This window comes from Ovis aries, chromosome 2 (genome assembly GCF_016772045.2).
Source record: "Ovis aries strain OAR_USU_Benz2616 breed Rambouillet chromosome 2, ARS-UI_Ramb_v3.0, whole genome shotgun sequence".
Lineage (NCBI taxonomy): Eukaryota > Metazoa > Chordata > Mammalia > Artiodactyla > Bovidae > Ovis > Ovis aries.
Window position 1 is genome coordinate 224,679,107 of NC_056055.1, and position 17,119 is coordinate 224,696,225.

Below are 17,119 nucleotides of genomic sequence, written 5' to 3' on the forward strand. Positions count from 1 at the left end.
AGAGCATGGAGGAGACCTCCAAACCCAGCTTGGTAGGAGGAACAGAAAAAGTGTTCCATTGGCCGTCTAGCTATGTTCCAGTTAATACTGTGCTGACTTGGGGACTTCCCCGGCAGTCCAGTGGATAAGACTCTGCACTTCCTGTGCAGCAGCCCTAGTTACATCCTTGGCTGGGGAACTAAGAGCCCACATGCCTGGTGCAGTGTAGGCCCCGCCACCCAAAACACAACCCCCAAAAACTATGTTGACTTGATCTTGAAAATATTACAAAACTGGTATTTTAGGCTGTTTTTACCTCATAAAGACCAAAGATGATGCTAGTTGGTGGAGTGGATTGGCAGAGGGTTTAGATGTAGGGCTGTTGGCTCAAATTGCTTGGGGAAATTTCTTCGGGGCAATTTTCCTGAATTAGGGGGAGGGGTTCTAATTTGTGAAGAAATCCTGTTAGCAGGTTTTACTGTTTTTGGTGCAGGTAAGAGCAGTATTCTTGGGCTTCCCTTGTGGCTTAGCTGGTAAATAAAGAACCTGCCTGCAATGTGGGAGACCTGGGTTCGATCCCTGGGTTGGGAAGAGCCCATGGAGAAGGAAAAGTCTACCCGCTCCAGTTTTCTGGCCTGGAGAATTCCATGGACTCTATAGTCCATAGGGTCGCAGAGTCGGACATGACTGAGTGACTTTGACTCACTCACTCAAGAGCAGAAAGAGTCTCAGATGAATAGTCCATCAGTCAAGGCTGAAGACGGACTTCTCTTCAGCTTGAAAAATCTGAGACTATATTTAATTGAAATTTATACTTAAATGCCTTTTTGTGTATGTATGTGACTGTTGCCTAGACTGGTTGGCTGGGTTACCCATAGATCTGTGGCAGCGTGCTTGGAGATGAGAATAGTTTGTGGGTTTTTTTTTCTTTCTTTCTTATTTTTTTTAGTTTGTGGTTTTAATCATATGAGAAAGTTGAGCATGGCATGCGGCTAATGTCACATTTTTGCTTTCAGTGGTCTATAAAGTAAAAGTTTTGATCTTTTTGTATTATTTTACAGTTTGTTTTTTTTTTCTCCCTGTGTTCAGCAGGACTGACAATTGATATACTTAGAAATGTGAAGGAAGGGTCTAATAACGAGAAGTTTTCTTTGCAGCACTTACATTTTTATTGGAAGCAAGCCTTATTGGTTTTTGCATGAAAACTCAAATGATACACAAGGCACCGACTGCAGTTCTAACCCCCAGTGGATCCACTATCCACAGTTTGCCCTGTTAGCTACACGCATTTACTTATAAATACATTTTTTAAATTACAAATAGGATCAAAATATACTCTTGGTGCCTTTCACTGTTTTCATTTAACAGTATATCTCACAATGGTTTCTTAATATTTACATAATTTAGCCAGTGTCCTGCTGCGAATGTTGAATTGTTTCCAGCTTTTGTGGTTAGTTGGCTCTCTGAAGGAAGATGGGCTTCTGCATGTTTTAGCTTTTGCGTGCTCCGCATTTCCTAAGACTGAAGACACCCATTCCCTCAGTGGGTGCCATTTGGGATGTGACATCTATCCAGTGGTGAGTAAAGGACACTGGTCCCAGACTTCTGCTGGACTGGTCATTGTTGGAGTGGTGTGTATAAGTATTTGGCAACTGTCTCATCAGATGTGATATCTACGACTCTTAGCCCCCAGGGCAGTCAGGCAGCCTCTAGTGAGTGTTCCATGGGTCTAATGGGTTAGGATCATAGAATTTGGGCTCTTTAAAAATAGGTGTCTGGTTTCAGTAATGACTGTCATGCCAGATTTGAGAGGGTGGGGTGAAAAGACCTTAGGATTTTGAATCAGCAAAATTCAAACTCAGCTTCTCTACTCATTGTATTATCTTTAGGTTCCCTGGTGGTTCGGTGGATAGTGTCTGCCTACAATGCGGGAGACCTGGGTTAGATCCCTGGGTTGGGAAGATCCCCTGGAGAAGGAAATAGCAACCCACTCCAATACTCTTGCCTGGAAAATCCCATGGACTGAGAAGCCTGGTAGGCTACAGTCCATGGGGTCGCAAAGAGTCGGACACGACTGAGCGACTTTCCTTTCTTTTCCTTTCCTTTCACCTTCTTTTAAGCATTTCCTGTTTTACAATTTCCTCATCTGTAAAATAGGAATGATATGAATAGTAAAACAAATTATGTCAGTGAAAATACACTTTCAAATCACTGTACTAATACTAGTTATTATTTAACCCAAGTCATTCTTAATAAGGAAAAGAAGCCTCAATTGTTTTAAAGTCACTTTCCTAAAGACATGCATACATATATGACTTAATTACTTATCTTTGTACCTTTAGTGTTTGTCTTCAAAAATTTCAGAAGCAGATCTGAGCTTGAAAAATTGGAGCATTAGAAGAAACAGGAAAGTGTTGTCACTTAATTGTTTTATTTTTCTTACCTGCCATTTGTGCTTTCTTTATTATATCTTAATTTTTATAGGACGTGGACTATGTCAAGACCAGTTTGCTGATAACCTTCTGTGATTTATGGTGTTTGCTCTGTAATTTCTTTGTTTCAGTGCTTCAGGCATGGAATGAAATTTTATTAGTTTGAAGTTCGAATTGCGTGTCCCAGTGATTCTCCATCACCCCATCCACCCCACCCCACCCAATCCCCCACAGACACACAGAAACCCACATGACACACACTATAGAAGGGCTTTGAATTTTAAAAAGTAAATAAAAACAATGCCGCAAGCATGAGAGGACATTCACCAGGCGAAAACAACCTTTACACTGAATGGTAAGCAGTAGTCTCTCAAATGTTCCCCAATAACCATAACAAAGAACTGCTTTTAATCCACTCCCTGAAGCCAAATAGAAGGCCACAGAGCAGTGTGTATTCCTGGAGAAAAAAAGAAGTCTGGGTAAACAAAAGCTGCACAGACTAGTGCAGTCACTCTCTCCTCTCTCTCTCTCTCTTTTGGGGGGGTGGGGGGTAAAACTATTGATCTAAAAAGCCTCCAGAGCTTAAAACTGCTCTTGAAATGAATCCCATCCTCATGGGTTTGAGTAGGTAGGACTTTCAGCTTTCTGTGTCATGGGCGGTCACCACCTCAGTGCCCTGTAGAACTGGGGTTTAGGGGCAGAGTTGGGCAGGACTTTTGAAGAAAGTATCAGTAGCGGCCATAGCTGCTTCTATTGAATCAACATTTGAAGGCATTGTCACTAACATTTGGAAATGAAAGACTTCAGGGACACATAGAAGAGGTATTTCAGAATCCATCTTGATATCTTTCTCTCTTTTTCATTGTGATACAGTTCACATACCATAATATTAACCTTTCTAAAGAAAATAATTCAGTGGCTTTATTATATTCACAGAGTTGTGCAACCATCACCACCGTCAACATCCACAATATTTTCATCTCCCTAAAAACAAGCCCCATATTCACTAGCACTCACTCCCCATTCCACCCACCAAACAGCCCCTACCCCCCCCCCAGATAACCGCTAATCTCTATGGATTTGTCTATTCTGAACATTTCATGTAAATGGAATCATACCATATTTGTCATTTTCATCTGACTTCTTTCATTTAGCACACGGTTTTTAAAGGTCATCCTTGCTGTAGCATGTATCAGTACCTCATTGTTTTTCAAGGTCAAATAATACTTCATTGTACGGATGTACCCTGTTTTTTAAATCCATTCATCAGTTGATGGACATTCAGTTTAAACTTTTAACTTTGGGGCTATTGTGAAGGATAATGCTAAGAATATTCATGTACAAATTTCAGTGAGGACATGCATTTTCAGGGTTCTTGAATATGTGCCTATTGCAGAAACCAGTACTCAAGCACCACACTTGGAGAGCTGGAGAACTCAGGTTTATTACGTCGGCAGGCCCAGAGGAGTTAACGCTCCAAGCACTGAGCCCCGAACAAAGGGATTAAGGAGTTTTTATAGACAGACTGTAGTAGGCAACACTAGCTGTTAATAGGCTGGTTTAAACTAAGGAGTTTCGTGTGCGCGGGAACAGCAGTCAAGATGGGGGAAGGATGCCTGACCTGGACCCGCATGATTAAGCAGGTTTGCAGGGGCTGGGCAATTGCAAAGAGTAGGACAAGGGTGAGTGAGATAAACTCCAGTTCCTAGTAGTGCAAGTCCCCACTTTCTAAGGCTACATGACCTGCGTGACCTAGACTTTGCAAGGGGCAGGCTGAGTTACAGAGGCAGAAGGAGAAGGAGGTCATGTAAAATTTTAACTTTTCCTCTTCATACCTAAGAATCGGGTGTCTGGTCTTTCTTTATCCAAATTATAGTGTTAGTAACCTGAGAAGAAGAGGACTGAGCTTAATTTGGACAGATTAAGAAATGGGATGAATAGAGAAGCTGTGGTCTTTGGGCTACATCTCATTGTTCTCTGTCACTGCTAAGTCACTTCAGTCGTGTCCGACTCTGTGTGACCCCATAGACGGCAGCCCACCAGGCTCCCCCGTCCCTGGGATTCTCCAGGCAAGAACACTGGAGTGGATTGCCATTTCCTTCTCCAATGCATGAAAGTGAAAAGTGAGAGTGAAGTCGCTCAGTCGTGTCTGACTCTTAGCGACCCCATGGACTGCAGCCCACTAGGCTCTTCCGTCCATGGGATTTTCCAGGCAAGAGTACTGGAGTGGGGTGCCACTGCCTTCTCCACATTGTTCTCTGGAATGAGGAAATGAATTCCTGGCTTTTTAAAAATCTATCAGGAGGCGGTCCTAAGATGGCGGAGGAATAGGACGTGAAGACCACTTTCTCCCTCACAAATTCCTCAAAAGAACATTTCAACACTGAGCAAACTCCACAAAACAACTTCTGTAGGCTGGCAGAGGACATCAGGCAACCAGAAAAGCAGACCATTGTCTTCAAAAACAGGATTATTGCTGTGATAAGCTATTTTTATTTAATAAATATTGTACTTTAACAACAACAACAAAAATCTATTAATTCATTTCTGTTCAGTCGCTCAGTCGTGTCCGACTCTTTGCGACCCCATGAATTGCATCACACCAGGCCTCCCTGTCCATCACCAACTCTTGGAGTTCACTCAGACTCACGTCCATCGAGTCTGTGATGCCATCCAGCCATTTCATCCTCTGTTGTCCCCTTCTCTTCCTGCCCCCAGTCCCTCCCAGCATCAGAGTCTTTTCCAATGAGTCAACACTTCACACGAGGTGGCCAAAGTACTGGAGTTTCAGCTTTAGCATCATTCCTTCCAAAGAAATCCCAAGGCTGATCTCCTTCAGAATGGACTGGTTGGATCTCCTTGCAGTCCAAGGGACTCTCAAGAGTCTTCTCCAACACCACAGTTCAAAAGCATCAATTCTTTGGTGCTCAGCCTTCTTCACAGTCCAACTCTCACATCCATACATGACCACAGGAAAAACCATATGGGTGGACCATAAACCCTAGTGACTCACAATGTTTCTGCTCCATGAGACCTGAGTAACATCTTGCATGTATGTGTGTGTATGTGTGTGTGCTCAGTGATGTCCAACTCTTTCAGACCCTATGAACTATAGCCTGCCAGGCTCCTCTGTCCATGGTATTCTCCAGGCAACAATACTGGAGTGGGTTGCCATGCCCTCCTCCAGGGGATCTCCCCAACCCAGAGATCAAAAACCCGTGTCTCTTGCATCTCTGCATTGGTAGGCGATTTTTTTTTTTTTTTTTTTTTTTACCACGGCACCACCTGGAACAGCTTACATGCCTCTTAGTTAATTGCTTGCACTATGATTCCCCCGTGGTGATGTGGACTATGGGTGAAGCCAGAGGGAAAAAAGATGTTAGAGTTTAAAAATGTGTGGTTTTGAGGGGCGTTAGAGGTGTAATTTGAAAAGAGCTTCTCTGTGTTCCTTCTACCCTGCAGAGGAATCAGCTTTATTATAACAGTGAAGCCCTTACACCATGGGGAGGGGGAGATGGATGCTTGGGGAGGGGGATTCTTTGGGAGGAGGAAGACAGAGAGGGGTGGGCAGCGAGCAATCCCAGAGCATAAAAAAATCAACGTGTGGTTGTTCTCTAAAATCCTGTGGGGCTTTACTGGTCTTGTTATTTCAAGATTCTTCTGTTTCCTAAACTATCTAGGTTTTTATTTACCCTGGCTTGAAGACCAAAGTTCTGTTCATTTAGAGCTGTGTTAGACGTGGAAATATTGTCATTTTGGATTGTATTGGCTTGGCCAAAAATTTGCTCAGGTTTTCTGTTAAATCTTGTGAAAAAACCCAAACTTACTGGCCAACCCAGTAATAAGCAGGAACGGCCACCACACTAAGAGAAAAAGTGCTGTTTTTTCTGCTCGCCCCAAAGAGCCCCAGACATCAGTGATGATCCTAGGTTGGAAGTTCTTCCACCTTCTGAAGATACACTGCATTTGGGCAGAATTTGTGCCTTCTATTTGGTTGGGGACAGCAGTAGGTGATCAAGAGAAATGGATTTTCTTTCCATGGGCTACAGTAGTTAGGGGAGAAATAAGCAAGTAGGCTAATTTCTCATCGTGAAACACCACGGGGCCCTAGGCATCAGCACCAGGCAGGGGACCAGCCAGGTGGCAGAGGCTAATGAGCTGTAATTGCTTCCTGTCTCGCCTCCCCACGGATTTTTGCTTTTACACTTAGGCCTTGGAGGCCTCAGCCCAAAGGAGCGTGATGGATGACGAAACTTAATTTAGTTCCTTTAGGTAGAAGGGCCTTTTAACGATGCAGAGCAAAGTCCTTCACGGAAGGCACGCCATAATGAGTTAATCATTGTACTCCTTCCCTGAGAACTAAATGGAGCTCTCTTCTGCCACAGTATTCTTTTTAATAGACTTTACTTTTAGAGTGGTTTTTAGGTTCACAGCAAAATTGAGCAGGAATTATAGAGTATTCATAAATAGCCCCTTTACCCACATGCATATACTCCACCAGAATGGGACATTTGTTACAACCGAGGATCCCACACCAGTATCCCAAGTCTTTAGTTTACATTAGGGTTCAGTCTTGGTGTTGTACATTTTATGGGTTTGGACGAATGTATAATGATGTGTATTCACCCTTAGAGTATCATACAGAATAGTTTCAATGCCCTAAAAATTCCCTGTGCTCCACTTACCCATGTCCCCAACCCTCAGCGATCACTGGTCTTTTTACTGTCTCCGTAGTTTGCTTTTATCAAAACGTCACATAGATGAAATCATACAGTATGGAGCCTTTTCAAGTGCTGTAAAGATACTGTCTGTGACCCAGGAAGCAGGTCTGTACCAGTTACCAGTTCTGCCAGTGCCTTGATCTTGGACTTCATCCTCCAGAACTGAGAGAAATGAATTCCTGTTTGTAAGCCATCCCGTCTGTGGCCGGTCGTTGCAGCAGCCCAAGCTGGCTAAGACAACAACAATTTTTTATGATGTGATTGACATGTAATAAACTGTACATACTTAGTTTTATTGGGTGTAATTCACATACTATTCATTCATTTTTTAAAAGTGTATGATTCAGTAATTTTTAGTGTATTCATGAAGTGTGTGTGTGTGTGTGTGTGTGTGTGTGTGTGTTAGTCTCTCAGTCATGTCTCTGCGATCCCATGGACTGTAGCCTGCCAGGCTTCTCTGTCTATAGGATTCTCGAGGCAAGAATACTGGGATGGCTGCCATTTCCTTCTCCAGGGGATTTTCCCATTCCAGGGATTGAATACGAGTCTTTTGCATTGCAGGTAGATTGAAGTTGCTCAGTCCTGTCTGACTCTGCAACCCCATGGACTGTAGCCTACCTGGCTTCTCAGTCCATGTGATTTTCCAGGCAAGAGTACTGGAATAGGTTGCCATTCCCGTCTCCTGGGGATCTTCCTGACCCAGGGATTGAACCCAGGTCTCCTGCATTGTAGGCAGACGCTTTACCCTCTGAGCCACTAGGGAAGCCCCTATTCATGAAGTTTGCACATATTTGAAATGTACCATGTGGCACATTTTGATATGTGTACATACCCCTAAAATCATCATAATTTAGATCCTTGTCACTGAGAAATTTTAAGCCCATTTGTTATTTATTTCCCTCCTGGCAACTGTTGACCTCCTTTCTATTTTGTAAAGTCATTTCCATTTTTAAGAATTATATATACAGGGACTTCCCTGGAGGTTCAGTGGTTAAGATGCTGCGCTTCCACTGCAGAGGTCATTGGTTCAATTCCCTGGTCTGGAAACTGAGAATCCCCCATGCTAAAATATAAAAGGGGAGGCGGGAAGAATTTTATATAAACAAAATCAGATAGTGTGTACTGTTGTTTTGTTTTTGATCTGACTTCCTCATTCAGCAGAATTACTTTAAGATCTAGTAAAAGTGAAGTTGCTCAGTCCTGTCCGACTCTTTTCAACCCCATGGGCTGTAGCCTATCAGGCTCCTCAGTCCATGGAATTCTCCAGGCAACAGTACTGGAGTGGGTTGCCATTTCCTTCTCCAAGATCTAGTAAAGTAATGCTCAAAATTCTTCAAGCCAGGCTTCAGCAATACGTGAACCGTGACATTCCAGATATTCAAGCTGGTTTTAGAAAAGGCAGAGGAACCAGAGATCAAATTGCCAACATCTGCTGGATCATCAAAAAAGCAAGAGAGTTCCAGAAAAAACATCTATTTCTGCTTTATTGACTATGCCAAAGACTTTGACTGTGTGGATCACAATAAACTGTGGACAATTCTGAAAGAGATGGGAATACCAGACCACCTGACCTGCCTTTTGAGAAACCTGTATGCAGGTCAGGAAGCAACAGTTAGAACTGGACCTGGAACATCAGACTGGTTCCAAATAGGAAAAGGAGTACGTCAAGGCTGTATACTGTCACCCTGCTTATTTAACTTCTATGCAGAGTACATCATGGGACATGCTGGGCTGGAAGACGCACAAGCTGGAATCAAGATTGCTGGGAGAAATATCAATCACCTGAGATATGCAGATGACACCACCTGCATGGCAGAAAGTGAAGAGGAACTACAGGGCCTCTTGATGAGAGTGAAAAAGTTGGCTTAAAGCTCAACATTCAGAAAACGAAGATCATGGTATCCGGTCCCATCACTTCATGGGAAATAGATGAGGAAACAGTGGAAACAGTGTCAGATTTTATTTTGGGGGGCTGCAAAATCACTGCAGATGGTGACTGCAGCCATGAAATTAAAAGACGCTTGCTCCTTGGAAGAAAAGTTATGACCAACCTAGATACCATATTGAAAAACAGAGACATTACTTTGCCAACAAAGGTCCGTCTAGTCAAGGCTATGGTTTTCCAGTAGTCATGTATGGATGCGAGAGTTGGACTGTGAAGAAAGCTGAGCGCTGAAGAATTGATGCTTTTGAACTGTGGTGTTGGAGAAGACTCTTGAGAGTCCCTTGGACTGCAAGGAGATCCAACCAGTCCATTCTGAAGGAGATCAACCCTGGGATTTCTTTGGAAGGAATGATGCTAAAGCTGAAACTCCATTACTTTGGCCACCTCATGTGAAGAGTTGACTCATTGGAAAAGACTCTGATGCTGGGAGGGATTGGGGGCAGGAGGAGAAGGGGACAACAGAGAATGAGATGGCTAGATGGCATCACGGACTTGATGGACGTGAGTCTGAGTGAACTCCAAGAGTTGGTGATGGACAGGGAGGCCTGGCGTGCTAAGATTCATGGGGTCGCAAAGAGTCAGATGTGACTGAGCTGAACTGAACTCATCTGTGCTGTAGCTTGACTTCTGTAGTTCATTTTGTTGTTGCTGCTGAGAAGTATTCAATTGTATGGGCTTCTATGATGGCTCAATGGTAAAGAATCCAATGCGGGAGATGTGGGTTTGACCCCTGGGTTGGGAAGATCCCCTGGAGGAAGAAATGGCAACCCACTCCAATATTCTTGCTTGGAGAATCCTATGGACAGAGGAGCCTGGTGGGCTACAGTCCATGGGAATCTCAAAAGAGTCAGACACAACTTAGAGACTAAATAACAATTCAATTGCACGATTATTCCACAATGGAAATCGGGTTGTTTGCAGTTTAGAGCTGTTAAAGAAGCTGCCATCAACATTCATGGACAAATCTATGTATGACTTATGCTTTCACTCCTTGTGGGTAAATACCTAGGATTGGCATGGCTGGGTCCTATGGCAGTCATTTGTTTTAGCTTTTTAAAAAACTGCCAAACTGTTTTTCCACAGTGATTGTATCATTTCGCACCTCTTCAGCGCTGTATGGAAGTTCCAGGCTCCCCCTCCTCCTCAACACCTCGTATGGTCAGTTCCTTTAGTCTCAGCCCTTGTAATACATGGTGTGTCTCACAGTTTAAACTCCACTGGGAACTTTCCTGATGCTCCAGTGGCTAAGACTTGATGCTCCCAATGCAGGGTGCCTGGGTTCAGTCTCCGTCAGGGAACTGGATCCCGCAGGCTGCAACTAAGGACCCTGGTGCAGCCAAATAAATAAAAATAAATATTACAAAAAATGCCACTGGTCCTAACGACTTAGGAGCTCCACCCAACATCACTTCTTTAAGTCTTTGCTCATGCTATTCTTGCAACCTGGATTCTTCTCTGTTCATCCCTCACCTTAGTTAAACAGTCTTCCTTTTAACATTCAGCCCCAGGACTCCCGGTTCCCCCACGTTGCACCAAAGTCTGTCTATCTCTATATATATATACCCATAGAATTCTGCGGATGATTTTTTTTTTCAAAGCATACTTGCATTATGGTGAGATCCTCTGTGTGGTGGTTTCCCCGCTCAAGGATGGGGCCCCAATACAGGCCTGGGCACCTTGTTGATTTGCTGTAATGCATGCAATGGCAGAGACAGGATTGGTCATCCTGAGAGTGGTGCTCTTTCCCTACAACTTGAAAAACATCGCCTCATTTGCTCTTATTCAAAGAGCACTGCCATTATAGTAATTGCTATTTGTAATTTATTGATCAGACACAATTGTGTTGCTATGAGAATACTTTTAAATAAAACCAACAATTGCTTGCATTCTTAAAAACAACCTTCAGACAGAGAAGGCAAAAGATAAATGAAATCAAAGAAGCTCATGAACTTCAAGGAAATTAAATTTTGTCTGAATGAGGGTCATCTAGTCTGTCTTCACTCTTAGAATTTTAATGTTTCCTCTCTGAGGATTCTAAGTATTTTTGAGTGAACTAGAGTTAGTAATTATGCCTGTAATATTTTATTGATATTGATAAGCGACAAAGGGACAGGATTGAGAAATATATTCAAGCATCTTTGGAGAAATTCTTAGTAGTCAATAGCATCTGCAAGTTTTTCAACTCCCCCAGAAAATAGTCTAATGCGGGTGTCATGGGCTCACAGGAGGAAGGCAGAAACATAGAAGAGTAAGCTGGTTTCAGGACAGTAGTTTCTGGTAAGAAGGGGATGGTAAAGGGGTTAAGTTTCAAAGTCTGATTAGAAATCACAGCTACGGAATTTGGAGTGATTGTCACTGAGGCTTTAAAGCCTTGGGATTTGGCCTGCTGTGCACAGGCAGTGGTTCTTGATTTTTAACTCGGAGCAAAGTGCCAGCCAAGCAAAAAAAAAAAATATGCAGCACCTTCTGGAGGATATTGAGTGCACTGGGGCAATGCTCAGAATTCGACAGCAAGATGAATTAAAAGAAAGCACCAGAATATGGGAAACTCTAAAGCAATCTGGCTGACTAACCCAAAGTATTTTGAAATATTCTTTCATGGGTTTTGTTCCAAAGCAAAGTAACTCCAGTCATCATGAGCTAAATAAAGCTCTTCAGTTCAGTTCAGTTTAGTTGCTCAGTCGTTCGAACTCTTTGTGACCCCATGAACTGCAGCACGCCAGGCCTCCCTGTCCATCACCAACTCCCAGAGTTCACTCAGATTCACGTGCATGGAGTCAGGGATGCCATCCAGCCATCTCATCCTCTGTCGTCCCATTTTCCCTGACCCGAATCGCTCCTAGCATCAGAGTCTTTTCCAATGAGTCAACTCTTTGCATGAGGTGGCCACAGTACTGGAGTTTCAGCTTCATCATAATTCCCTTCAAAAAACACCCAGGGCTGATCTCCTTTAGAATGGACTGGTTGGATCTCCTTGCAGTCCAAGGGAATCTCGAGAGTCTTCTCCAACACCACACTTCAAAAGTACCAATTCTTTGGCACTCAGATTTCTCCACAGTCCAACTCTCACATCCATACATGACCACTGGAAAAACCATAGCCTTGACTAGACGGACCTTTATTTGCAAAGTAATGTCTCTGCTTTTCAGTATGCTGTCTACTAAGATCAATACAGTCATGATAAGATGAGGAGGTTTATAATTAAAGCCCATGACAAAGTGCAAGACTATAGTGAAAAGCCGTGCTCAAATTCTCATGTGCACAGCAACCACCTAGGAGCCTTGTGAAAATGAGGGTTCTAATCCCGCAGGTACAAGCAAGACCCTATACAACAGCCCTCAGGGGGTGTGGATGCTGACAGTCCTCAGGCCACACTTGGAGTTGCATATGCAGAGATTTAAGTAAGCAGGTTGCTCTTCCCTCTTTTGTAAGAAATCTTGAAACTTGTGATGTGAAGCTCTCTGGCATAGTAACAGTCTTTTCTTAACAGACCTATGTGTCTTGGGAGGGTCAGTTTGGTTCACTTCAGTCACTCAGTCGTGTCCAACTCTTTGTGACCCCATAAATTGCAGCATGCCAGGCCTCCCTGTCCATCACCAACTTCTGGAGTTCACTCAGACTCACGTCCATCGAGTCAGTGATGCCATCCAGTCATCTCATCCTCTCTCGTCCCCTTCTACTCCTGCCCCAATCCCTTCCAGCATCAGAATCTTTTCCAATGAGTCAACTCATCGCCTGAGGTGGCCAAAGTATGGAGTTTCAGCTTTAGCATCATTCCTTCCAAAGAAATCCCAGGGCTGATCTCCTTCAGAATGCATTGGTTGGATCTCCTTGCAGTCCAAGGGACTCTCAAGAGTCTTCTCCAACACCGCAGTTCAAAAGCATCAATTCTTTGGTGCTCAGCCTTCTTCACAGTCCAAATCAGACATCCACACATGACCACTGGAAAAACCATAGCCTTGACTAGACAGAACTTAGTCAGCAAAGTAATGTCTCTGCTTTTGAATATGCTATCTAGGTTGGTCATAACTTTTCTTCCAAGGAGTAAGCGTCTTTTAATTTCATGGCTGCAGTCACCATCTGCAGTGATTTTGGAGTCCCCCAAAATAAAGTCTGACACTGTTTCCACTGTTTCCCATGAATTGATGGGACTGGATGCCATGAACTTCATTTTCTGAATGTTGAGCTTTAAGCCAACTTTTTCACTCTCCTCTTTCACTTTCATCAAGAGGCTTTTTAGTTCCTCTTCACTTTCTGCCATAAGGGTGGTGTCATCTGCATATCTGAGGTGACTGATATTTGTCCTGGCAATCTTGATTCCAGATTGTGCTTCTCCCAGTCCAGCTTTCTCATGATGTACTCTGCATGGAAGTTAAATAAGCAGGGTGACAAGATACAGCCTGACGTACTCCTTTTCCTATTTGGAACCAGTCTGTTGTTCCATGTCCAGTTCTAACTATTGCTTCCTGACCTGCATATAGGTTCTCAAGAGGCAGGTCAGGTGGTCTGGTATTCCCATCTCTTTGAGAATTTTCCACAGTTTATTGTGATCCACACAGTCAAAGGCTTTGGCATAGTCAATAAAGCAGAAATAGATGTTTTTCTGGAATTCTCTTGCTTTTTTGGTGATCCAGCAGATGTTGGCAATTTGATCTCTGATTCCTCTACCTTTTCTAAAACCAGCTTGAACATCAGGAAGTTCACGGTTCACGTATTGCTGAAGTCTGGCTTGGAGAATTTTAAGCATTACTTTACTAGCATGTGAGATGAGGGCAATTGTCCGGTAGTTTGAGCATTCTTTGGCATTGCCTTTCATTGGGATTGGAATGAAAACTGACCTTTTCCAGTCCTGTGGCCACTGCTGAGTTTTCCAAATTTGCTGGCATATTGAGTGCAGCACTTTCACAGCATCATCTTTCAGGATTTGAAACAGCTCAACTAGAATTCCATCACCTCCACTAGCTTTGTTCACAGTGATGCTTTCTAAGGCCCACTTGACTTCACATTCCAGGATGTCTGGCTCTAGATGAGTGATCACACTATTGTGATTATCCGGGTTGTAAAGATCTTTTTTGTACAGTTCTTCTGTGTATTCTTGCCACCTCTTCTTAATATCTTCTGCTTCTGTGAGGTCCAGACCATTTCTTTCCTTTATTGAGCCCATCTTTGCATGAAATGTTCCCTTGGTATCTCTAATTTTCTTGAAGAGATCTCTAGTCTGTCCCATTCTGTTGTTTTCCTCTATTTCTTTGCATTGATCGCTGAAGAAGGCTTTCTTATCTCTTCTTGCTATTCTTTGGAACTCTGCATTCAGATGCTTATATCTTTCCTTTTCTCCTTTGCTTTTCACTTCTCTTCTTTTCACAGCTATTTGTAAGGCCTCCCCAGACAGCCATTTTGCTTTTTTGCATTTCTTTTCCATGGAGATGGTCTTGATCCCTGTCTCCTATACAGTGTCAATAACCTCATTCCATAGTTCATCAGGCACTCTGTCTATCAGATCTAGGCCCTTAAAACTATTGCTCACTTCCACTGTATAATCATAAGGGATTTGATCTAGGTCATACCTGAATGGTCTAGCGGTTTCCCCTACTTTCTTCAATTTAAGTCTGAATATGGCAATAAGGAGTTCATGATCTAAGCCACATTCAGCTCCCGTTCTTGTTTTTGTTGACTGTATAGAGCTGCTTACTTGGGTTTCTCTTACCTTGAGCGTGGGATATCTCTTCACGGCTGCTCCAGCAAGCACAGCTGCTGCTCCTTACCTTGGACAAGGGGTATCTCCTTATCGCCACTGTTCCTGACCTTCAACGTGGGACAGCTCCTCTAGGCCCTCCTGTGCCTACATAGCCACCGCTCCTCGGGTTGCTCCTCCCGGCGACGGCCCTGGCCTCGGCTCGGGGTGGCTCCTCAAGGTCACCACCCCTGCCCTCTGACGCGAGGTGGCTTCTCCTGGCCGCCCCTGATCTTGGAGGCGAGATGTCTCCTCCCGGGCGCCACTGGCCTCGGACGCAGGGTAGCTCTTCCCGGCCGCCACTGGATTCGGACGCAGGGTAGCTCTTCCCGGCCACCACTGACCTCTGACGCGGGGTAGCTCCTCTCGGCTGCAGTCCCTGACCTCGGACGCGGGGTAGCTCCTCTCAGCCGTGCTTAGTGAGCCGCGTCGCAGCCCCCTGCGCTTAGTGAGCCACGTCGCAGCCGCCTGCACTTAGTGAGCAAGATGGTAAGTGTTGCAAGAGGGCATCAGAGGGCAGACACACTGAAACCATACTCACAGAAAACTAGTCAATCTAGTCACACTGGGACCACAGCCTTGTCTAACTCAATGAAACCAAGCCATGCCTGTGGGGCAACCCAAGACGGGCGGATCATGGTGGAGAGGCTTGACAGAATGTGGTCCACTGGAGAAGGGAATGGCAAACCACTTCAGTATTCTTGCCTTGAGAACCTCATGAACAGTATGAAAAGGCAAAATTATAGGATACTGAAAGAGGAACTCCCCAGGTCAGTAGGTGCCCAATATGCTACTGGAGATCAGTGGAGAAATAACTCCAGAAAGAATGAAGGGATGGAGCCAAAGCAAAAACAGTACCCAGTTGTGGATGTGACTAGTTATAGAAGCAAGATCTGATGCTGTAAAGAGCAATATTGCATAGGAACCTGGAATGTCAGGTCCATGAATCAAGGCAAATTGGAAGTGGTCAAACAAGAGATGGCAAGGGTGAACGTTGACATTCTAGGAATCAATGAACTAAAATGGACTGTAAAGGGTGAATTTAACTCAGATGACCATTACATCTACTACTGTGGGCAGGAATCCCTCAGAAGAAATGGAGTAGCCATCATGGTCAACAAAAGAGTCTGAAATGCAGTACTTGGATGCAATCTCAAAACGACAGAATGATCTCTGTTTGTCTCCAAGGCAAACCATTCAATATCACAGTTGTCCAAGTCTATGCCCCAACCAGTAATGCTGAAGAAACTGAAGTTGAACGGTTCTATGAAGACCTACAAGATCTTTTAGAACTAACACCCAAAAAAGATGTCCTTTTCATTATAGGGGACTGGAATACAAAAGTAGGAAGTCCAGAAACACCTGGAGTAACAGGCAAATTTGGCCTTGGAATGTGGAATGAAGCACGACAAAGACTAATAGAGTTTTGCCAAGAAAATGCACTGGTCATAGCAAACACCCTCTTCCAACAACACAAGAGAAGACTCTACACATGGACATCACCAGATGGTCAACACCGAAATCAGATTGATTATATTCTTTGCAGCCAAAGATGGCGAAGCTCTATACAGTCAACAAAAGAAGACCAGGAGCTGACTGTGGCTCAGATCATGAACTCCTTATTGCCAAATTCAGACTCAAATTGAAGAAAATAGGGAAAACCGCTAGACCGTTCAGGTATGACCTAAATCATATCCCTTTTGATTATACAGTGGAAGTGAGAAATAGATTTAAGGGTCTAGATCTGATAGACAGAGTGCCTGATGAACTATGGAATGAGGTTCATGACATTGTACAGGAGACAGGGATCAAGACCATCCCCATGGAAAAGAAATGCAAAAAAGCAAAATGGCTGTCTGGGTAGGCCTTACAAATAGCTGTGAAAAGAAGAGAGGCAAAAAGCAAAGGAGAAAAGGAAAGATATAAGCATCTGAATGCAGAGTTCCAAAGAATAGCAAGAAGAGATAAGAAAGCCTTCTTCAGTGATCAATGCAAAGAAATAGAGGAAAACAGCAGAATGGGAAAGACTAGAAATAAAGACTGTCTGCTTTGAATGTTAGGTTATCTTAGTCCAGGACCATCCCTGAAGTATTACTGTGTTAGTTAAAGGCACATATTTTGAGGCCAAACTCCCTGGATTTCAGTCCAATAAGTCTTTACCATTTACCAGCTATATGCGATGATTTGTACCTTACCCTGTGTAAAATGGGTCTGCATTCTACAGTTGTTTGTTTTTGGATTGCGTTAATATTTGTAAGGCTCTTAGGCCAGTGCTTGGCTATCTAAATGTTAACTATATGACCAAAGT

The 17,119-nt window shown here is 43.7% G+C and overlaps 1 protein-coding gene across 2 annotated transcripts in view; it reads left to right on the forward strand.

Annotated features, from left to right (window-relative positions):
- SGPP2 (sphingosine-1-phosphate phosphatase 2) overlaps positions 1-17,119 on the forward strand; it is a 155,114-nt gene that overhangs the window by 90,121 nt on the left and 47,874 nt on the right. The gene's annotated exons all lie outside the window — the stretch shown is intronic.